General features: G+C 40.3%; 1 protein-coding gene across 2 annotated transcripts in view; it reads right to left on the bottom strand.

The window, feature by feature from the left end:
- The window catches only part of TBC1D5 (TBC1 domain family member 5), a 504,213-nt gene extending 489,434 nt beyond the window's left edge, over nt 1-14,779 (bottom strand). Inside the window, exon 1 of one of the 2 annotated variants that reach the window (XM_036267496.1) lies at nt 14,667-14,779. The gene's annotated coding sequence lies outside the window, so the exon portion shown is untranslated. The remainder of the gene's footprint in view (nt 1-14,666) is intronic. The other variant, XM_036267498.1, reaches the window with a different exon arrangement.
- Nucleotides 14,780-24,211: the final 9,432 nt, after the last annotated feature.

A 24,211-nucleotide genomic window follows, 5' to 3' on the forward strand; every position in this document is an offset into this window, starting at 1 on the left:
AAAATATAAAATACAAAGTCAGAGGTACACAAGAAAAAAAATGTCTATATGAGTTTCATACAGTGTCTTTTCTAATCCTATGATTTTTTACTAAGGCAAATATATCAACTTAGAAAGTATAATCTTGATGTTCTTTAAAATTTGTGATTATAAGGGATTATCTTCAAGATCAAAAGCAACATTGCATAGATACCAATATGACATGATCAAACTGCACAAAAATTTGCTGCTGCTCAATTTCTGCATAACGTCAGTGTCTAAAGTAAATCAAGAAAATTAAAACACTTACGACGCTTAATAGGAAGCATTTGTGCACATATGTATTTAACAACATGTGTCACTATTTTTACCCAAATCATTTTCAAAGTATTTGACTAAAGATCCTAGAACTTCTTGAAAGATAAGAAATGCCTGATTGTTTTTAAGTAGTTGTCTCTGTACTTGTATAAACTCAAAAGCTACAAATACAAAATATTACTGTAACCAACATTCTAAAAATGATGTCAAGCTCTGGCCAGGTGGCTCAATTGGTTGGAGCGTAGTCATGTATACAAACAGGTTTCAGGTTTGATTCCTGATCAAGACACATTACCTAGGTTGCTTTTCAATCCCTGGTGAAGGCAACCAATCAATGTTTCTCTCTCACATTGATGTTTCTCTCTCTCTCTCTCTCTCTCTCTGCCCCTCCCTCCCTCTTCTAAAATTAATTTAAAAAAATATCCTCAAGTATTAAAATAAATATGATGTCCAGTTCCAAAATTATAAACTACTGAATTGTCTTCATTTTATAATTTTTTAATTTTGCTATGATAATAAGTATGGTTTAAAAATGCAATCAGCTGCCCTGGCCGGTTTGGCTCAGCGGTTAGAGCGTCGGCCTGCGGTCCGGGGAGACCCGGGTTCGGTTCCGCTAGGGGCGCGTGCTTCGGTTGCGGTTTGTCCCCGGCCCTGGTTGGTTGTGCAGGTGGTGGCCACTCGATGTGTCCCTTTCGCGTCGATGTTTCTCTCTCTCCCTCCCGCTCTATCTGGACAAAAAATGGAAAAATGTCCTCGGGTGAGGATAAAAAAAAAAAAAGAAATTTAAAAATGCAATCAGCTAATATATTCTACATAGTTATCACTATTAAATGAGGGAAAATGTCGAGATGTTATATAAAAATAACTAGAAAACAATTTGCAAGGTGTACAATTACACTTCACAAAAGATTCTAGTTCATGTCCTGACTACAAACAACAAAAATCAAAGAAAAGAAAATCTAGGTCTAAATATTTTATAGAAATTAGTATCCTCAATTCAAATAGCAAAAAAGTGCTCTGATGGCTCTTACTTTACATTATTGAACGCCAATAAATATATTTAACTTCTGAAAACAAAAGAAAGTTTTAAGTTCATATTTTATAACCATTTTTTGTACTAAATTCCTAAAATATTCAAGATTACCATAAATTGTCATCATGAATTTCAACCCAGGGGGACAGAAATAACTAAATATATAAATAATATAAATAACTAAATATATACATATGTGTGTGTGTGTGTATGTGGTAGCTGGCAATCTTTATAACTTTCTAAAGACAGCCACTGATATCACCTTGCCTTCTTACCTGCCACAAAGAAGGAGAAGCTGTGTAACCTGTAGGCAGCACACACAGCTGATCTAATGCAAAATTAACCACCAAATCAACAAAAAAGTCACATTCTGACAATCTCTTAACTTCCAAAAAAAAATTTTATTTAATTTTTTTTTGGTACGTGCCCCTAGCGGGAACCGAACCCGGAACTCTCTGGTCCACAGGCCGATGCTCCAACTGCTGAGCCAAACGGGCCAGGGCCCCCCCAAAATTTTTATCATTACTATTAGTGTCCATAACTCTTCAACATTAAAAGTATGATCAACTTTTTTATATTACTTGTACCGTAAATAATTTCAAATCCCTGGCCAGATTCAATTCATTTATCTGTATTACTCAGTGGTCAACAATTAGTTGGAAACCCACTAACAGCCACTGCTTTTTACAAACATTACTCTATTTCCCATGATATACTTGGTAAGGTAGTCTTATTCCTCTTTTACAGATGAGAAAACTATGTATCAGAAAGTGTAAGTCACATGGTCAAGACTGAATTACTACATGATGGATTCAGATTCTAATCCAACTTTAAGATCTGTTTGCTCTTATATCATTCTAGACTCCCATTAATGCTAACCTTGTTCATGGGTTTAAAAAAAATCTCCCACTATTTTCCAGAAATTCGTATTTGAGGACTAGGGGATGAGAATAAAGTAATTTCCAGGAGTTATTTTTACAAATACCAAGACATAATTTTCTTCAAGTTCTTATTGGCTTGACTTTTAATATTTCAAATACACATATTAAAAATTACATCACTGCCCTGGTTGGTTTGGCTCAGCAGTTAAAGCGTCGGCACAAGGACAAAGGGTTGTGAATTCAATCACCCACCCCTGTCAGTGTCATGCAGTAGGCAGCCAAGTGATGTCTCTCTCTCAAATCAATGTTTCTCTTTCTTTCTCTCTCTCTCTTTCCCTCCCTCTATCCCTCCATTACATTCTATCTAAAAATCAATGAAAAAATATCCTCGTGAGGTGTGGATTAACAAAAAATACACTTTTTAAAAATTATAATTAAAATTTAAAAATTAAGAAACTATATGAATAATAACAGAAAATAGTTATTGTCTAAGGGTGGAAATAAAAATTACTTTTAAAATTTCACTAAGTTGTATTTTGATTTTGTTGTTATTGTTAATCCTCACCTGAGGATATTTTTTCTACTAACAAAGAGTGGAAGGGAAGGAGGGGGAGAGAGAAAGAGAGAAACATGGATGTGAGAGAGACATCAATTGGTTGCCTCCCACACATGCCGTAACCAGGGCAGGGGAGGGAACCAGCAATCCAGGTATCTGCCCTTGACCAGGAATCAAATCCCAGACCCCTCAGTGTGCAGGCTGAGCAGCCAGGGCTACTTTGATTTTTTTTTAAAACATGTTTTCATTGATTTTTGAGAGGAGAAGGGAGAAAGAGATGAAACCATTGATGTGAGCAAGAAACATCGATCAGCTGCCTCCAGCATGCCCCACACTGGGAATCAAGCCAGCAACCCAGGCATGTGCCCTGACCAGGAATCGAACCAGGTTCTCTCAATCCATGGGACGACTCTCAATCCATGGGACAACTCTCTCTCTTTTTTTTTTTATCCTCACCCGAGGACATTTTTTTCATCTTTTGTTCAGATAGAGTGGGAGGGAGAGAGAGGGAGAGAGAGAGAGAGAAACATCGACGTGAAAGGGACACATCGAGTGGTTGCCACCGCATGACCCAACCAAGGCCGGGGACAAACTGCAACTGAGGTATGCGCCCTTAGCGGGAACCGAACCCGGGTCTCTCTGGACTGCAGGCTGACGCCCTAACCACTGAGCAAAACTGGCCAGGGACATGGGACAACTCTCAATCCACTGAGCCACACCAACTGGGTAACTTTGATTATTTTTAAATTAATGATATAGGATCATGATTCTTACAAGGTTGAAAATATAGACAGTAACTCATCCAACAGCTTTTGCAGTTTTATTCTGTTGGTTTTCTAGGTCTATGTAGTGGATTAAACACAGTCACAAATTCTTTGCCACTTTCTCCATCAGGAGATGGAGTTTAATTCTCCTCCCATTAAATCTAGGCTGAGTATGTCTGTTTAACCAATAGAGTACAGCAGAATTAATGCTCATCAGTTCCAAGCATAGCCTTTAAGAGGTTTGGCTGCTCCCACTTTCTACCTTTTAGAATGCTTGTTCTTGGAACACTCCCTCTTAGAACCCACCAGTCATGCCCAGGCCACATGAAGAGGCCTCATGTAGGTGCTCTGATCAACAGCCCTATTGAGTCCAAGGCAGCACCCAGAATCAAGTGCCAGCCATGTGAGTGAGCCATCTTGGAAATGGAAACTAACCAACAATGAGCTGACACCAAATGAAACAGATCAAGTACTCCTACCTAGTGCTATACAAATTATAAAATCGTATGTAAATAAATATGAATGTTGTCTTAAACTAATAAAATTTGTAGTGGTTAATCACATAGTAGTTAATAACTGGCGCATCCTCTTATTTACTGCCATATTTTCAGCACCTGGTATGACATCTACTTTTTTTTTTTTTTTAATCCTCACCAGAGGATATTTTTCCATTTATCTTCAAATAGAGTGGGAGGGCCCTGGCTGGTTTGGCTCAGTGGTTAGAGCATCGGCCTGCGGTCCAGAGAGACCCGGGTTCGGTTCCCGCTAAGGGCACGTACCTCGGTTGCAGTTTGTCCCCGGCCCTGGTTGGGTAGTGCAGGTGGCAACCACTCAATGTGTCCCTTTCACATCGATGTTTCTTTCTCTCTCTCTCCCTCCCACTCTATCTGGACAAAAAATGGAAAAAAAAATGTCCTCGGCTGAGGATTAAAAAAAAAAATGGAAAAAAAAAAATAGAGTGGGAGGAAGGGAGAGAAACACGGATGTGAGAAGGACACATCAACCAGTTGCCTCCTGCACAATCCTGACCAGGGCCAGGGACAAACCACAATCGAGGTACGTGCCCTTGACTAGAGTTGAACCCTTAACTCACTGGTCCACGGGCCGATGCTCTAACCACTGAGCACAGCACCAGGAGTAAAGATGATGTACATGTCCTTGGTGCTCACAGAGATGTCAAAAGTGGGACATAGACTCTTAGGTAAAAAGACAAGTATAACACATTAATGGAATGGAGTAGTACAGGGTATCTGGCCAAACAGGAAGGGCAGAATTCAGACTCAGTGGTGTAAGGAAGCTTCCTGGACATGGCATTTAAGCTGAGACCTCACACTTCAGTAAGATGAAGAGACATACTATTTCAGGTTTGAAGCAAACAAAATCATAAACAGTTCTAAAAACGCAAAGAGTTCGGTACTTTAAAATGAAATCACAGAGTATAGGGGAGGCAGAAGGAGATACAAGACTGAGAGTAATGGAGAGTATTAAAGGGTTCTAAGCTACACAGTAAGTGAATCAGGTGAGAGCTTTAAAACATCACCTGGTGAGGGTGTCAATGGGGGGAAAGGAGAAACATCTGTAACAAAAATAAATTAATAAAAATAATTAAAAATAAAAATAAACTAATAAATAAAACATCACCTGGCTACATGGACAACAGTCAGAAAACCTCACAGAAATATATGCAAGACTGGCAGACTTAGAGATGATACCAGAGTAGAAGTAGTGGAGATCAAGAGTTAATGGAGTCAAGAGGTAGAATCCATAGAGCTCGATGCCTTTAAGGGAAATTTTTTAAAAAAGGTAAAACCCTGGCCAGGTAGCTGAGTTGGGTAGAGCAAAGGTTGTGGTTCGATCCCCAGTCAGGGTGCCTCTGGAAGGCAACCAACTAATGTTTCTCTCTCTCTAAAATCAATTTAAAAAAAAACACATATCCTTAGGTGAGGATTAAAAAAAAAAAAAAAAAGTAAAATGTGTCTGCCAGGTTTCTGGCTTGAACAGCTAGAGAGATGGTGGTACCATCTACTGAGATAATAAACTTGGGAGTGGGGATAGGTTTTGTAAGAGAAGATGAATTTTCTGTAGGTCTTCCGAAAGTAGAATTATCCAGCGGCCAAACAGATACACAGGTCTAAAGCTCAGGAAGAAATCGGGGTTGGAGATCTAAGATAACAGACTCTTCAGAAGCTTGTTCTATCTTTGTAACACTAATATCTATCTCCTCTGTAGTCCTCAACCACTCTACAATTCTCTTACAATTTGTCTTTATAGTATCTTCTCTCATATTTGGTAACACTTCCACAGCAGAGATTTCACGTTATGAGGAAACCCAAGTCTAATCATTGTTTTGCCACAGGCTTTGCAAGGAAGGATACTAATGGCCACTGGTCGGGGCATTTTGCAGGTAGTTTTAATGACAAGAAGGAAGAAAATTTGGGGCAATGATTAGGACCACTGGGGTAAAGCATCTGTTTTCCTGATTAAAGTGAAAAGCACAGAGGGGAGCTATTCTCTGAAAGAAAACAAGGTATATCTAGAGAATTTATAGGAAGTCAGAAAATCATTAAAAGGGCAAAGTTAAATAAGTCCAGAAAGTACAAGAGGTTCAGAGAAAGAAGAGCTGGCATACCAGACACTTCCCCATCCGTACCTCTGCTGGTCTATCCTACCCTCGCTGCCTCCTGGTCCATTTTCACTTCCCCATGGTTTCCATTACACTGCTTGACAATTACAAAATTTGGTTTACAGATCTTTAAGTAGACCATAGCAGGACTTTAACTTGAAAACAAACAAACAAAAAACCTCACCATAAGTAGAAAATTATACCACCTGCCCAGAAAAAGAAAATCATGATAGCTGATACACAAACAAGTAAACACAAGGTTGCAGTCTGATCTCTGTAGTCTATCAGTCTTGTCTTTTAATTTCTGCCAGACCACACAGAAGAAATCATCAAGCTCTAAGGAAATAAAAATGCAAAATTTCAGAGTAATTGCTTGGGAGGTAGAGCTACACAACCAAAATATTTTAACTTAAAGTACCAAAGAGCTGTGTATATTATCTGGAGTCTTTTGAGAAAGTAAAATCACAAAACTTTTGCACTAAGAGGACCCTTAGAGATTGTCTTAGTCAGTTTCAGCAGCTATAACAAAGTATCATAGACTGAGTAGTTTATAAACAGAAATTTATTCCTCACAGTTCTGAGGGCTGAACTCCCTCTCCCAGATTGTAGACTGTAGATTTCTGGTTGTATCCTTACACACCAAGGAGAGGAAGCAAACTCTCTGGTAACTCTTATAAGGGAACTAATCCTTTATAAAATGGCACCACCCTCATGACCTCATCTAATCCTAGTTACCACCCAAAACTCTCACCTCTTAATACAAACTCATGGGAAAAGGAGGATTTCAATTTACAAATTTTGTGAGGGACACATTCAGTCCGTAACAAAGCTCATTTGGTGGAATGGCTTTCTGAGAGCTGAGTACATCAATTCAGTGATACCATATCAAAACATATTCCAAGTCAATGAAATTGAGAAAAGCACAGCTCCCACAAGTAAAAATTAATCCTGAAAAAACCCTATGTAAAAAAGTCTGGCTTCGATGGTTTTCTTACCTACCTAGAAAATGTAAGAGAATTAATAAAAAAAGCTGTTTAATAAATAGATTCAGAAAGGACTAGTCACAAAATAAATACACACAAAAAATAAGTAGCTCTTTATTTACCAGCAAAAGTCAGGTAGAAAAACACACAGAGAGAAGACAGAGAGAGAGAGAGAGATCCCATTCACAACAATAAAAAATAAAATACAGTGGACTGAATAGAAGGCCAAATGATAAAGCTTCTGATACCCATGGAGAAAGAATAGATCATTCATTAAGTAGAATTGAGAAAACTGGCTAATAAAAAAGCTTTTAAGTTTTTTGAAACCTGTACTTCATACTATACAACCAAACATGTACTGGAATAACTTCAAACCCAACATTTAAAATTGAAATTATGAAAAGAATTGAGATATAAATGAATAGCTATATAAACATAAGGTAGAAAAAGCTTACAAGCTACATTTAAAAAAAAAAAAGCAATTGAACTACATAAAATGTTAAAACCTGTAAGAAGGCAGGAGAAGGGGAAAAAGTGTAAAGTCAATTACACCCTAATAAAACTGTTAAAATAAAGAAAAGATAGTGATACCCAATAATATCAAGTACAGGCATCATAGACATCTTTGTAGTAAAGGACAAAGTGGTACAATCTTTCTGGTGGACAATCCAGCCATGTGTATCAATCATGGGCATATCTTTTGACCCAATAATTCCACTCACAACAATGTTTCCTACAACCATAATAATGCATAGGCACAAAGGGATATCAGCTACAATAATTGATCAGTGTGACACTGCTTGTCATAATGACTGAAAGGAATCTATATGTCTGAGAATGGAGGACTACTTATGGTACATTCATACAATGAAAACAGTACGCAGCCACTAAAAATTATGTGTGAGTAACAATATTAGTAATATAAAATGTTAAATGAAAAACAAATGCAAGCACTAAAATGGCAAGAATCTACTTTTAGTTTAAAAAACAGGTATCTCTATACACAAGTATGTTTATCTGTGTATATCTATCTACAATACACACACAATAAAGAAATTAAAATTACCCCTAAATTAGTTCAGAGAAATGAAGGTTGGAAAAGGGAGGCAATTTATCCCAAGCCTCACTATACCACACACAACCACCTACCTAAAGGATCATTCTTACCACAAGACTCTTGAACTTCGAGAAGCCTAGTTCAATGAATGCAGCAAAAGATGGAAATAGTGGTACCACCTGCCCATCTCCTATCAATTCCATCTCCCCGAGAAGGCCCTACCAGGGATCCAGGACAATCAATCCACTCTTTCAATCCAGGATAGCAAGAGATGTAGTGTTAGTAACTCCTCTTGGATTCCTGCAAGGTAGCTGCCCAGACAACTCCAAAGATACCTATTCTGGGAAACTAACAGGGTTGATTCTGATCCTCATTGATTATCAGCAAACAGAATACATGCCTCTACAGCCAAGGCCTGTAACTTGGGCTCAGTTTACTTGCAATGTTATCACCCCAATTCCATCAGAAGGAGGGTGCATCTCCCCCAAAGTAGTTATATCAGAAGTGAGAACTTACTTCTCACTAATCTTATTATTCTGAAGACCCACTATTTAAAAGTGGAGACCTAATAACTTTGGTTTAACCTTTTCATCTTATTTAGGGACAGATATTTAATAACACTAAGAGATAAAACATTCCTTTTAACCAAAATTATGACTCACCTTTCAAAACTAGTATTTGCAGTACAAATCTGACTTTTTTTTTCAGCCTCTCTCAAGGCAAAATAATGCTGAAGAAAACTTTAAGAAATTTTGCAACAGAGGGTAATTATTATTATCATTTGTTTTTATATTATTTCCACAACAGACATTACTCTTTGTAACAGAAGGAAAAAAAGTTTCCTCATGGCAACCTAAACTATCATACTATAATTACTTGGCTTAAGAATATACACCCACAGCAGCATTTTCTTGTTAATCCTCACCCAAGGGTATTTTTCCATTTATCTTCAGATAGAGTTGGAAGGTGGGGGGGGGAGAGAGAGAGAAACATCGACGTGAGACACTTCCATTGGTCACCTCCCGCATGACCCTGACCAGGGCCAGAACGAACCACAACCGACGTACGTGCCCTTGACCAGAATCGAAGCTGCAACTCTTTGGACCATGGGCTGGCACTCTAACCACTAAGCAAACTGGCCACAGCCAGCAGAATTTTCTTCAGAAAAATATACCGAAACTAGTCTGTCATAATGTATCATATAAAACTGAATCCAATCAATTTTAAAAAGTAAACCATTCTTCTGAAGGTTGACTTCATGACCTACCAAAAGATAAAAGTTCATTAAAAAAATTAGAAAAATTTGCAAGTATCTATAATGCTTACTTCAAATTTCCTACATCTATTTTGTTTCAAAAAGGTAATATAGTAACCACCCTTCTGAAGCAACTGAGTTAAGAAAAATAATAAATTTGGAATTACTAAATATCATCATGGAGACGGCCCCAGATTACCACATGCAGTACAAAAAAAAAAAAAAAAAAATGACTGAATATTATATTCAGATGTTTTTCATACAAACTAATAGATATTTAATGAGCACCTGCTGCATGCCAGGCCCTATACTAGGTACTAAAGATACAAAATGCTAACACAGAGAGCCTATACTCCAGTTCTCTGTCTAGTCAAAAAGACATGCACACCTGGCCAGATGGCTCACTTGGTTGGAGCATGTTCCGTACACCAAAAAGGTTGCAGGTTCAATTCCCAGTCAGGGCACATACCTAGGTTGCAGGTTCGATCCCTGGTCAGGGTGCATACTGGAGGCAACCAATGGATGTTTTCTCTCACACTGATGTTTCTCTCTCTCTCTCTCTCTCTCTTTCTCTTTCCCTCTCTCTCTCTCTCTCTCTCTCTCTCTCTCGTCCTTTCTAAAATCAATGAACATATCCTCAGGTGAGAGTTAAAAAAAAAAGAAAAATACATGCACAATATAATGAATATAACTATAATACACACACACACACACACACACACACACACACACACACACACACAAGCTCCTTACCCCTTATTACCAATTCCAAAAAATTCAAAGAGCTCCAAAAACCAAAAACTGTTTTCTGTTGTCAGCAAAACATAGCCTAACTAATGTGAGGCTTTTTATACTTTTTTAAAAAATTCCTCTAAGTGTGAATATGTATAATTTTGCTAGAAAAATTAATGTGAATGATTATGGAGTGATTACTCCTATCCATAGGAGATTTCATGATATATAGCATATGCACCTTACTAATTTTCTAATTTCCAAAAACTTTTTACTTCTGAGACACATATGCCACCATGAGTTTCAGATAAGGGGCTCTAGACCAGGTCTGGAGGATGCAAAGATGGATTATTTTAAGGAGCAAAAGAGTCAGTTGAGGAAGGTATAAGTTATATAGTTAAGTGTAGCATTTAGAAAAAAAGTTTTCTTATTCTAGGCTCCAAAACACTACACTTGAAAATTTTAAACCAATCCTTTCATACAACCACCAAAAACGTCTTCTAGTATCTCTACAGCCTCATTTCCTTGTTTTCAAAGACCTGAGCTGACAAACCTTATTTAGTAATATTTAATTCCCCAAAGAGATAAGTGCATTACTATACCAATTTTGTATTTCATCCACAAAGTATAAACTTTCCGTATTATTAGCCCATACAGCCTTAAACCAAATAAATGTACAAGTTCCATTAGGTTTATTCTTGATTCAGTCTTGATTATGTGGATATGATCAACCACACTGCAGATTATCCATAGAACATATATAGTAGATTAACTAAGTGCCAGGCATTACCTACTCATTTTATATATATGTTACACATATATTCCTCAAAATAATTTTCTGAGATAGCTACTATTATTACTTTCATTTTAAAAATAGAAAAGTACTGTGAAATAAGTAAATAACCAGCGTGACATTATAACACACATCATTAATAACAGAGTATGAGCTTTGAGAAAACATTTACAATAGGGATCTGTTGTTATACTGACGTCCTTCCCAAACTCACTATTATCCCAATTAACAGAGAATTAATGCTACTAGAATCACTCCTACAGGCCCTCCCCACCCTCAAAGCTCTCCCTCCCCCACCTCTTTCCCCTCCCACAACTAACCCCAGTCACAACTTCTCATTTCTAAAGTTCTAGTACACACACTGTACATTATTGCCATTCTAATGATCTGCCCATGTTAAGAGGTGTCTTAGACCAGCTAGCTGTACAAGCACCATTCCTCAGACTGGTGCTGATATAAGACAAAGCTTTCTGTGGTCCCAAACAAAAAGGTGGTGGAGCGCAGACAATATTATTATTGTGTTTATACAACACAAATTATCCAACTTAAAATATCATCCTTCATTCTGAGGTTGTCCATCTTACTTTTTCAGTATTAAAATATGATAATGATGACCAACACTTAGTTTTTTTGTTGCCCTTACTGGCCAAATAAAAAGTCAGTAACCTGCCCTGGCCGGTTTGGCTCAGCGGTTAGAGCGTCGGCCTGCGGTCTGGAGAGACCCGGGTTCGGTTCCCGCTAAGGGCACGTACTTCGGTTGCAGTTTGTCCCCGGCCCTGGTTGGTCGTGCGGGTAGCAGCCACTCGATGTGTCCCTTTCACATCGATGTTTCTCTCTCTCTCTCTCCCTCTCTCCCTCCCACTCTATCTGTACAAAAGATGGAAAAATATCCTTGGGTGAGGATTAAAAAAAAAAAAAAAAAAAAAGTCAGTAACCCAGTCAATCCCCACCTCAAAAAACTGTTAGGTAACAAAAAATAAATAAACCTACCCAGTATGCATGAGGACATGGAGGACAGGCATAGGCAGGAAATAAAGGACTGAAAACTTGCAGGGTCAAATGGAAGCAGATACTACTTTTACATTTAATAGTGACAATTAAACTTAGAGATTGGTCCAGCACACAAGTGCTAACAAAATAAATCTTCGCAGATTTCAGTATCTTATTCAGAAGCAATTACAAACACTGAAGAACTAATACTAGGTCTTCATTTCTAAACTGGGAAAAAGGGGAAATTTGAAAAAGGATTACACATTTGAATTTTAAAATGAAAGTAAAACTCATAATTTTCAACAATAGGAAATGAGACATAAAATAATATAATTAATTTACCTTCTAAAAAAGCAGCATACAGAAGATTGTTAAAAGTGTGTACTCTAGCATCAGCCAACCGGAATCCTAGCTGAGTGTTAGCTGTGTAAATCTGAGCATGTGACTTATACCCTCTCCGGTTCAGTTTCCTTAAAGGTTGTTGTGAGGATTAAATGAGTTAAAGTAGTTACTAAGTGCTTAGGACAGTGCCTGGCACTTAGTAGCTACTTCAAAAGTACTGTCATAAATACTATTTAACAACATAAAGAAACAATGGTAAAGTAAGAACTGATGACTATAAAAATTACCGTATTAAAAGCAGTTGATGTTATACTTCCATAAAGTTATTTTAAAGTTAAGTACAACCATTTTTATGTACATAAGTATTTGATGTAATGTGTGACACTTTTAAACTTTTCAATTTATGGTGGTGGTCGTGTTTTTTTTTTAATACATTAGGAAAAAATCTGAATCCAGTTAGGATATCCTTAACAGGTGGGGAGACCCTTAACAAGTTTGCTTCCAAGGCTCTGGATGACAATAATCAACAGAGGCTGCATTTGAGTGGAACAAAAAGCACACACTCAATATTTCCACCAATCAAAGAAACTTTTATCCCAGCAGTGCATTCAGAGACTTAGGTTGATAAATCCACCTACCTATAGCTGAGCAATGATTGCTAGCTGCTAGGACAGCAAGCTTCCATGGTAAATTCACACACCAGGTGATAATTGGTACCACAGGGCATGCACACCTGGTCCCTGCACGCCTCCTGATAGGGGCATCTCCCCCAGTTCTGCTGTTCCCTTCCCTGGGACAAACTTGGCCTGCTCACTCTGCATAAGGGATCTCCCTAAAGGAAGCCTTCTCAGTTCATTCTATTATTTGCCCCTTCTCTCAAGCTACCTCTACACCCAGGGTGAATTATTAAAATGCACTTGTTCACTGTTAACATCATTTTATTTCTTAGCACACAAGTTACCTACATCCTTGCTACTCAAGGATGGTTCCTTGTCTAGCAGCATCCAGAAGTTTATAAGAAATGCAGAATATCAAGCTGAATCACAGATCTACTGAATCAGAATTGGCATTTTTAAACGAGTCCCAAGGGATTCCTATGCACATTAAAATTTTGAGAAACCCGGTTCTATATGCCTCTACTGCAGATAGTTGTAAAAATTAAAAATGCTCAATTTTACATTTTAATTCAGAGATATGTTGTGAAAATTACCAAGATGTGGAACCAGAAAAGCTCATTATGAGAAATAACCAACATATAATTGAATTTCTTTACCACTATTAATCAGAAGTGTTGAAAGATTTATACTATTTTCAACAATGCCTACAGGTAATGATTCCTGCCTTGAGTCACTATTTTGTGCAACACAAAATAATATAGTTTTATTAAGACTATATCGTATTGTCTAGAGTACAAAAGACTGACTGGGTCTAGAAATTTCAGCTCAATCTGGCCCAAAAGTGCATGCTAAAATTTCGGGATTCAGTCGACAAGTGAAACTTTTCACAGAAACGCATTCAGAAAAAAAAAAAAAATCTTAAGGATGCACACTTTAAGCATAGATCACATTCCTGGAACGAAAACTTTGAACACTAACACTGTCGAACCGAATTGTTCTGGAGGTTTGTGTCCCTTTCTCCAGGAAATGTCGGAGGGGGGTGTCGTGGGGGAGGGGGGACACAACATTCACCTTCATCAAAGTTTTTCTCCTATCCTGAAAGGCCTCAACGTGCATGTTCCTACAAGTGAATAAACTTAAGTCGTACTAAAACAAGGTCACGTTTCTTCCCTCAACGGTGAAACGGCTTCTCATTCTTCTAAACGCTGCATTTTAAAAGATTTAGGACTGCGGGCCGGTCTCGCTTCCGGCCTGCGAAGGAAGCGTGCTACCCAGGGCGGAAAGGAACGGGGGCATTTACCAAGTAGGAAGTGGAGCCTGGTGCAGCCACCGTGCTCTGCCCTCGTGCTGCAGCTGGCCTTGCAGCCTAGACCCCGGCCTCCCGAGGGAGGAGGCGGGCGGGCAGCTGGGGGGCAGCCTCCGCGCCCTGCCCGCCCTGGAGCTGGCAGAGCCTCCCCTCCCGCCACCCAACCCCCACGCCGATCCTGGAAGCGCATACACCGGGGGCTGTGCAACTACCCGTCCGCGGCGGCGGCAGCGGCGGCGGCAGCAGCACCCGCACCCTCAGGCCTTCCCGTGAGGCGGAGGCAGCTGCAACAGCGACGGGAGGGGAGGCGGGACTCGTCCTGAGAGGCTGAGGGGAAGCCGGGGCGGGAGCCACTGTGGTCGGGGATGCTCTGGAGGAGGGCGGAGGGGCTCAGAGGGCTGTTTTTTTATGATCATCAGCATCATCATTAGTTTTACCTGTGGCGCAGAAGGGCTCCCCAGCTCCTACTCCCTGAATCCTCCTCCCCTCCTCTTTCTCTCTCTCTCCCTCAGTCTCTGCCAGGCGCTCGTGGAACCCGCTGGCCCGACCAGAAAGAGAACAGGGCGGGAAGGGTGGCGGCGGTGACCAGCGACCACGTGACCACGCTCGCGCCGTAACGGCGGCCGCTTCCTGCCGCGCGCCCTCCCCGCGCTCCACCTCTAATAACCCCGCGGCTCGCAGGTCCGGAGCGCTCGTGCGCAGGCGCCCGCCTGGGCCTGGAGACTGCGCGGGCGCGCGACGCGCTTGCTCCCGGGGCCAAGTCTGCAGGGCCCCACGAGGCTCGGAGTGGGGAGTGAGCCACCGACCCAAACGCTCCGGTGCTGAGTCGGCCGGCTGCGGGGGCGCATGCGCAGGAGGTTTTTAAAAACCGTTTTCCTCTCTTAACCCTCTTCCACCACCCCACCACCACCAGCACGCAGCTGGCGTCTGGGAACCAGCCCTGGGACTTAGCCACGCACACTCACCATTACCTTTCCAGGGTGACGCGGAGAGGAAGAAGAGTGTCAGCGCCCGGGACCCTCCCAGCCTAATAACTTACATTTCCTTGTATGCAAATAGTCTTCCTTTAGTTTTCTATAGCTGAGTAGACTCCTGTACATGCTTCAAGACCCAGCTTGTCTGTCACTTCCTCTGTGAAAGGTGCCTTTCTCTGTTTTGGGGGAGTATTTTTAACCCCCAATAACTTTTACATTTCTCTATTTATATAACTTATATTTATATAAATATTATTTATAGAGAGAAATATAAAAGCTATTTTTTTTGGCAAACCCTCAGTACTAAGCTGAGATGTTATCTTTTCCACATAACCAGCATAGTATGTGTCTTTAGCATTGTGGTATCTCAGTAAAGGTCTGATAACTATCAGAATGCAAGCCATGTCTAAAACCCTGGGTCTTGCCCTGGCCGGTTTGGCTCAGCCCTTAGAGCTCCGCCTGCGGTTTGGCTCAGCGGTTAGAGCTCGGCCTGCGGTCCGAAGAGACCCAGGTTCGGTTCCGGCTAAGGGCATGTACCTTGATTGCAGTTTGTCCCTGGCTCTGGTTGGGTTATGTGGGTGGCAGCGACTCGATGTGTCCCTTTCACATCAATGTTTCTCTCTCTTCCTCTCTTTCCGGTCCACTTATCTGAACAAAAGATAAAAAAATAAAACCCTGGGTCTTTTTGCTCTCCACTTGTGCTTAATCGTGATTTAAGATTCCCTTTAACCCAAGCACACGTGGAATGCTGGTGTTTGTTTCCCCAATATGAAAGCCTTTGAAAAGCAATGCTAATTAGAATAGTAAATGCTTCACTTACTAAAAAAGATTTATGATCTTTTATTAGCCTATCTTCACCAAGAGCTCCAAAGGAAATTGATACTGTTGAGTCCAGCAAAAAGAAACCAAGGGAGAGAAAGGTCAAATTTCCAAAAGTTAGCTAGCTTCAGAGAGGGTCCCTATGTTGTGAGACCTTCCTTCACACAGAGATTCCTTATTTTCTGTTGCCACCCTGATGTAGAACCTGATCAGGTTAAGTTAGTGCTTCTGGCCAGTTTTAATCAGGGCAAATAATCAAATGTAAAAACATACTAACTGGCCGTTCTGGCTAGACCAGTCATCATTACTGTAAAACTAGTGAATACTGACATGATGTTCAAGAAACAGAACTGCCCTGGCCAGTTTGGCTCAGTGGTTAGAGCGTCGGCCTGCGGTCCGGAGAGACCCGGGTTCGGTTCCCGCTAAGGGCACGTACTTCGGTTGCAGTTTGTCCCCGGCCCTGGTTGGTCGTGCGGGTGGCAGCCACTCGATGTGTCCCTTCACGTCGATGTTTCTTTCTCTCTCTCCCTTCCTCTCTCTCCCTCCCACTCTATCTGTACAAAAAATGGAAATATCCTCGGGTGAGGATAAAAAAAAAAAAAAAAAAAGAAACAGAACTAACAACAAAATCCCAGAAAAGGGATTTTGGATAAAGGTTGATCAACAATATTAACAAGGGCTTCTGAAAAACTAGGAAAATCATGTTGGGAAGGAAAATTTTTCTCTCTACCTTTCTAGGTTCTTTGTTCTAATCAAATTAACATAACAGATTAACAGGAGACAAACAAATTTAATTATATACAGACGGGGTTTCAAAAGAATGAGACCCAAGGCAAGTTGGACAGTTGAGGCTCATACAGTAAATCTTCACTTAATATTGTTGATAGGTTCTGCAACTTTAAGTGAAACAACATACAACAAAATCAATTTCACCATAGGCTGATTGATATAATCAAGATCCTAGGGCATTTCATCAACATTATAACAAAATGACATTGAAAGAAATAACATCAAGGACCTGCTGTATGCCATTCTGAGCTAAGAACTGGGAACAGGGCTTAAAGGAAGGAGAGGTAAATGTTTGTCTCGACATACAGATAGATCATTCAGATAAAAAGTTATGTTTGGTAATAGTTCTCTTTCTGGGACACCCGGTCTATCTAAATTCTTTCAGTAATTTATGGACAGGTAAAAGTTTTTCTTGAATCTGCTGGCCTTGATTGCCTTCAGAGAGCCCACAGTGCCAAAGTGGCACATTTTGGGGAGGATTGTTCTGGACTCCTACAGTCCCAATCCTCAAAACTCCAATCTCATATGTCTGCAACATTGACTGACACTTTTTTGCATTCACCAATGTATACACTTATATAGTGAGCCCACCAAATAGTTTGTTACTACCTAGTTTATGCTAACAGCTTCCTACTCTGAATATTTAGTCCACGGTTCAGACTCTGTGGGAGAATATTATTTTGGTGGTTCATCATGAACCATGGCTTCCCAGGATTCACGCCCTTGTGTAATCCTTTCCCTTTGCATCTGGGCTGGACTTCTGCCAAGTCCAGTTCTTGGCAATGATTATGCCAGTTCTACACTTAGGCCTTAGGAAGGCTTTGCAGTGACCACATTGAAATAAGTCCCTCTCACCTGTCTATGTTCTAGGAAATGGCTTACCAAAAAAAAAAAAAAAAATTCTTCCCCATATGACTTAGATGAGATTCACTATCCACTCTTTCTCATAACACTAGAAGATGACTCTTTGTTTACCTGTGACAAAACCAAACACAGGCCTTTCCCTTTTTTCCTAAACCTGTTCACAAACTCAGACAAAAATTCTTCTATTTGTCTTTGTCTTTGTCTCATGAATGATTAGCTGTGGTTAGAATTGTTCATACCCTTGAAATTAGCTAGACTCTCTTAGAGGTAAACAATTCCTGACTGATGGAGACTTCTCCTGATTGTAAATTAATCCCAACTATAGTCAATTCCCCTATAACTTGTCTACCCCGCCCTATAAAAGCATAAGGCACAACCACCTTGTCAAGGAACTCTGATCTTCATCTTCAAATCTGGGTACTCTTCCTATTTCAGTAGCCTAAATAAAATCTATTCCCCTGTTTGTTTGTTGTCTTTGACAGCCACTTCTGTTTTTGCCCTTTGGGGGAAGCACGGTGTAAGAAAACCAACTACTCTGACACTACCATGCTGTGGGAAGTCTAACCTAGCCATGTGGAAGAGGCCAAATGGAGGAAAATAGAGGCCCCTGACTAATAGTCCCAGCTGTGTTCTGGTTGGACACAGCACCAACCAACCACACGAATGAGTGAGTGGATTCTCCAACCTCATTCAAGCTGCCCCAGATGACACCACGTGGAGCATTGCCAAGCTGTTCTCCACCCAACCCAAACTGCAGAATTGTGGGCAAATAAATGTATTGTTCTGTTAAACCACTGAGTTTGGCGGTGGTTAGGTAGCAATAAATAACCAGAACTGACCTAGATATCCAGCTCTCTGCTCAAGATGTGTCCCAAATTGTCCCACCAGCATCTCTAAGTCAACCTTCTCAAACTGAGTTTTTCACATTCCCTCCAAATCTGCCCCTCTTCCCATGCCCCTACCTCCCCTGGTGATACATTATCTTCTCCTCCCTGAGCCCCAAGCAGATCATCTGAGAGCTTTTCTTGACTATTCCTTATCCTGCAACATTCAGGCACACCAACATCTCACTTCCAATCCTCATCATTTCTCTCCTGAACTACTGAGGATTTGTCCATTTCTTCCACATTGCAAAGAAGAGTCACATATGCGCCAAGGTTACCCTAGAGGTTAATTGGCAGGCAGGAAGTGAGGAGATATGGGAAACCAGCCCAGTCATCTCCCATTACCTGCATCCTGGCCATTTCTAGGCTAGGAGGCCCAGCTACGGAGAGCCATAGCAATTACCCCATCTTTTCAGCTACAATAGTATCTCTAGGGATCCAGATCTTCTCTAGACTCTCACATCCTCAGTCTCCAAGAAAAAACTTAAGGGGTCCCCAGGCAGCACAAAGCATACTGACAAGGCTGAGAGTGGCCAACAATCTAATCTAGGAGAAACTAAAGTAATAAAGCTGATCATTAATAACTCCAAAAGATATAAACACTGTCTGAAAATTCATTTTGAGTTATGCCACTTATAATGCAATTCATATTTTTCAAGCTAGAAAAATTAAATTTGAACCAACATCAGCATTGTTAGAATAAAAAACAATTGAGACAGTTTTGCAGCTACTTGTGTGCTAGTTGGTTCTCTGCTTTAGCCTCTGTGTGCATCCTCTCTGTCTTACAGCATGGCAGAAAGTGAAACTCAAAAAATAAAGGAAGAAATGCAAATGTTCTCTAGGAAAGGTAGAAGCTCTCTCTTAGCCCTCTGCCTATTGGGGACACAGCCTGGACCCACTCTGGCTGGGCCAACATCTGCATCTCCTCTTCTCTCCTCCACGCAATTTGCCTGTGTAAATAGGCCACCATCAGTTCCTGAAATTGCCGTAGTGGCCTAGACTAACATGATAACTGATGGACATTCTGCAGGCTGGCAATTGAGATGGCTGTGATAAGATGGGCTATGTGTGAAACTGACATTAGGAATCATCTCCTCCTTTGCTAACTTTTACTTTCATTCATGGGAATACCCTGCTCAGATCGCCTGCTAGAGGGAGCATAGTTGACCTTCACACTCAATTGCCACCTGCAGTATCCACCATTGTATATATGTTGAGGCCACATTTCCCCTGGGCTGTTGTTACCAGTCAAAGATTGAGCACAGCAGAAGTATTAGTACAGGCTCATTATCAGGAGGTGCTGGTTTGCTCTACTGGGTGGCTTTGGCTGGAGGATTCCCTATAAACATGGTCAAGCTTTCTCAGTCAGAGCTGGCTACAGTCTTAGAATCTTCTTAGCCAACCTTCCTTTTTCCCCCCCATAGCTTTTACAGATGTCAGATCTGAATCATGGCCTGAAGTTCCTCCCACCCTGCTCCTGCTTCCTTCCTTTTATCCTTCACTGGTATTCTCTCATTAAAACTTTTGTACATCTTCCAAACAGGACATACAAATGGTCAAAAGACATATGAAGAAATGCTCAACATCACTAATCATCAGAGAGATGCAAATTAAAACAACGAGGTATCACTTCACACCTGTCAGAATGGCCGCCATCAACACATCATCAAACAACAAGTGTTGGCGAGGGTGTGGAGAAAAGGGGACTCTAATACACTGCCGGTGGGAATGCAGACTGGTGCAGCCGCTATGGAAAACAATATGGTGCTACCTCAAAAAATTAAAAATTGAACTTCCATTTGACCCAGTGATCCCACTGCTGGGAATATACCCTAAGAAGCCTGAAACACCAATCAGGAAGAATATATGTACCCCCATGTTCATAGCAGCACTATTTACAATAGCTAAGACCTGGAAACAGCCCAAGTGTCCACCAGTAGACGAATGGATAAAAAAGCAGTGGTACATATACACAATGGAGTACTATGCAGCGGTAAGAAAGAAAGATCTCTTATCCTTTGAGACGACATGGAGGGACCTGGAAAGTATTATCCTAAGTGAGAGAAGCCAAGCAGAAAAAGACAAATACCACATGATCTCACTTATATACGGAATATAATGAACATAACAGTCTGAGGAATACAGTAAACCCAGAGACGTGGAAGTAGGGCACAGACTGACATCCCTCAGAAGAGGGGATGGGGGGGGGTGGGGGGGTGGGAAGAGATAAACCACAGAACTTATATGCATGTATGCATGACCAATGGACATGGACAACTAAGCCGGGGATGGGGTGGAGGTGGGGTGTGGTGGGGGGTGCCAATGGGGTAAAAAGGTAAAATATCTGTAACAAAAAAATAAATAAAAATTCATTAAAAAAATAAATAAATAAATAAATAAAATAAAATAAAATAAAACTTTTGTACATCTAATCTCATCTTGATAACTGCTTCTCTGGGATCCTGAACTAAAATACACCCATTCTATGACTTCCTGTGGCCTATCCTCAGACTAGAGCTACAGGCCACAGTTATGAGTAATAAAAAGGAAGGCAAGTTCTTTATTTTGCATTTTGAGTTTTGAAGACCTTTTTATCTTTCAGAACTATCTTTCATTGTTAAGAAAAAAAGACACATTGTTTAAGGGTTATGTTGACTATAAATATAATTAAGATCGTAATAAAGATTATAGGGCCAATAAAAATTACTAAAAGTTTTGTGGAGTAACAAGGACCATTGGGGTACCTCCTTCCCCATTCTGTGTTGCTGTAGAAGATACATTCGGGGCTGTTTGTCCAGCTCATAACACGGGCTATCTCCCACCAACTCTCAATCACCTTTCCCTTCTACCCACCCCCAAAACCCATTAAGAACCTGAAACAAACAGCACCAACCAGCTTCTCTTTCTGAGAGAATGAAGATTACAAGGCAACTGGTTACTCTTTGTACCTGACTGGAATTGTAACAACCCAATGCAGTAGGCCATTTCACCAGTCAAGTTCTGATCAGGAGACTAGAAACCACTTCAGTTATTTACAACAGAAGGAATCAGTACAGGGAATGAGTTGCACAGGTGATGAAAGAGCTGAGAACCCAAGTGATGGGGAGCTTACCCAGAGATTAGCAACAGCAGGAGGGAACTTGTGCTACCCCTGAGCCAAAGAGACACAAGGAAGAGATCATGTTCCTGGGGCTGGGGTCCTCTGTGTTACCATGGTAACACAGATTCTGAGAGGTTGCATGTAGAAGGAGCTACTTAAGGCACTTTTCCTCAGAAGGCACTTGCAAGGTTTCCCCCACCCCACTGACAACCACAAGGAGTAGAACAGAGTCAGTTTCCAAAAGAATGGTTGTGGCATTTATCAGATGGGGAAAAGGATGTTTGGCAGATAAAACAGTATATGTTCATTGCATTTCTTCCATGACTTACTCAGCACACAGAAACAACCTTCTTATAAACAATTTCAGAATGTTCTCACCTAATATAAAGTAACGATTCATTTACTAACCTTGTAGTTAAAAAGCAGGTATTAGCCTTGACCAGATGGCTCAGTTGGTTGGAGTGTCATTCTGATGTGCCAAGGTTATGGGTTCGATCCTCAGTCAGGACACATACAAGATCAACCAATAAATGCATAAATAAGTGGACCAACAAATTAATGTTTCTCTATTTCTTTCTCTCTCCCTTCCTTTCTTTAAAACCAACCAGTACAATGTTTTAAAAAGAGGAAGTATTGTTAGCAGGTACAAAACCAATTGATCAGTGATAATAGGCTTAATTGATATTAGGCTTGAAAGTCATTTTAACTCTCATCCAAGTCATAGAAAAACAAGAATGATATTTTACAGAGAGCCTACCAAGAAAAAAAAAAGCTGAAACCAGAAGTTAATTTGTATGTGGGGTCTGCATAGCTGTGTGTGATAGACTGCTAGCTCCTCTTCCCTTCCAAATTTATTTTTCCCTTTTTTACTGGAATTGAGTTTTACCTGGGCACATGGCCATCAGTTGCAGACTGCATTTCCCACTCTGCCTTGTGGCTGGGTACAACCATGTGACTTTGTTTTCATCTATGGAGTATTAGAGGGTGCAATGTGTACATTTTCTACATCACTTGGTTAAATAACGTTGCTTGCCCTATACTGCCTTTGCTCTATTCCTGCCACCTGGACCCAGACATGGGTGACCAGCTTCCCGTGTGCTGAGCTAGCAGACACAGAATGGAAGGAAACCAGGTCCCTGAATTGCTTCATGAAGAGCTGCCTTCCCAACCTTGACTTCCCCTCTACACTTTAGAGAGAAATAAACTTCAACCTTGTGTAAGCCACTGAGTTTTAGAAAATTTTTATTTCTTTAAATTTTTCTTTATGGATTTTAGAGAGAGAGGAAGGCAGAGAAAGATAGAGACATCAATGAGAGAGAACATGGATTGGCTGCCTCCTGCATGCCCCTCACTGGGGATTGGGCCCACAACCTGGGCTTGTGCCCTGACCAGAAATCAAACCTGCGACCTCTTGGTGTATGGGTTGACGCTCAACCACTGAGTCACACCAGCCAGGTTAAATCTTTCTTTTTTTTTTTTAATCTGCATACCCTACACCCTACCTGATGCAGTATGTAAAGTATTATATTCTGTTAACTAAGTTTATCATGTGGAGAATCTCACAAAAGACTGTCTAGATCAATTTTTAAACCACAACACTCTCTCTCTCTCTCTCTCTCTCTCTCTCTATATATATATATATATATATATATATATATATATAAAAACATTTGTGGATATTTGAGGAACAACAATACTTTGATACTACAAGGCCTATTTTTGCACCATTATGCTCTTCGTTATTACCAGAGCATCCGTGTTCAAGGCTGCTTGTAAAGATCTTGGAGCAGTCAGGGACATTCAAAGGCAGTATAGAACAGAGGTTAAGTGCATAGAGTCAGGAGTAGAATTGCCCAAGTTCAAATCTCAGTTCCCCTTACTTGTTAATGATGTAATCACAAGCAAGTTACTTAAATTGCTTAACCTCCGTTGCTTTGGTTCCCATTTTGAGATAGCGATTAATAGTCTCTAACGTATCAGGTGATCATGAGCATTAATTAAGATAATCCACCATTAAGTAAGGTATTTAGCACCTGGCAACCATTCAATTAAAAAATAGATATTTTAGCCTGGCCAGTGTGGCTCAGTACAGAGCATGCAGAAGGCAGCTGATCGATGTTTCTCTCTCACATCAATGTTTCTATCTCTCCAAAAAATAAACAAAAACATTTTTAAAAAATAGAGATATTTTAATATTATATTATTTTATATCTTGGAGTCTTGATCAGAAAAGTCTTTATCAATAAAGTTCATCTTCAGTCTGTAGAAAGAGCAAATTATTCTAGATATAACAATAATGATTGGGATTCATTGTTTGCACAAACAAAAGAAAAACTTCTGGGCTTAACTCTGGACATCAAAAAGATAAAATATTTTTGTTGTACTGCCCAAACATATATGGTATACCTACTAATATGCCTAAATGGCATGGGACTACAAGTAATGTCTTAACTTTGTTATTCTAAAAGCACCATATTTCAATTCATTATCCAATAAGGAGAAAGAACTTATTTGAGGGAAATGGTCAGTTTGGGTTTTCCAGTTTTGTGGAA

This window comes from Molossus molossus, unplaced genomic scaffold (assembly GCF_014108415.1).
Source record: "Molossus molossus isolate mMolMol1 unplaced genomic scaffold, mMolMol1.p scaffold_m16_p_18, whole genome shotgun sequence".
Classification (NCBI taxonomy): Eukaryota; Metazoa; Chordata; class Mammalia; order Chiroptera; family Molossidae; genus Molossus; species Molossus molossus.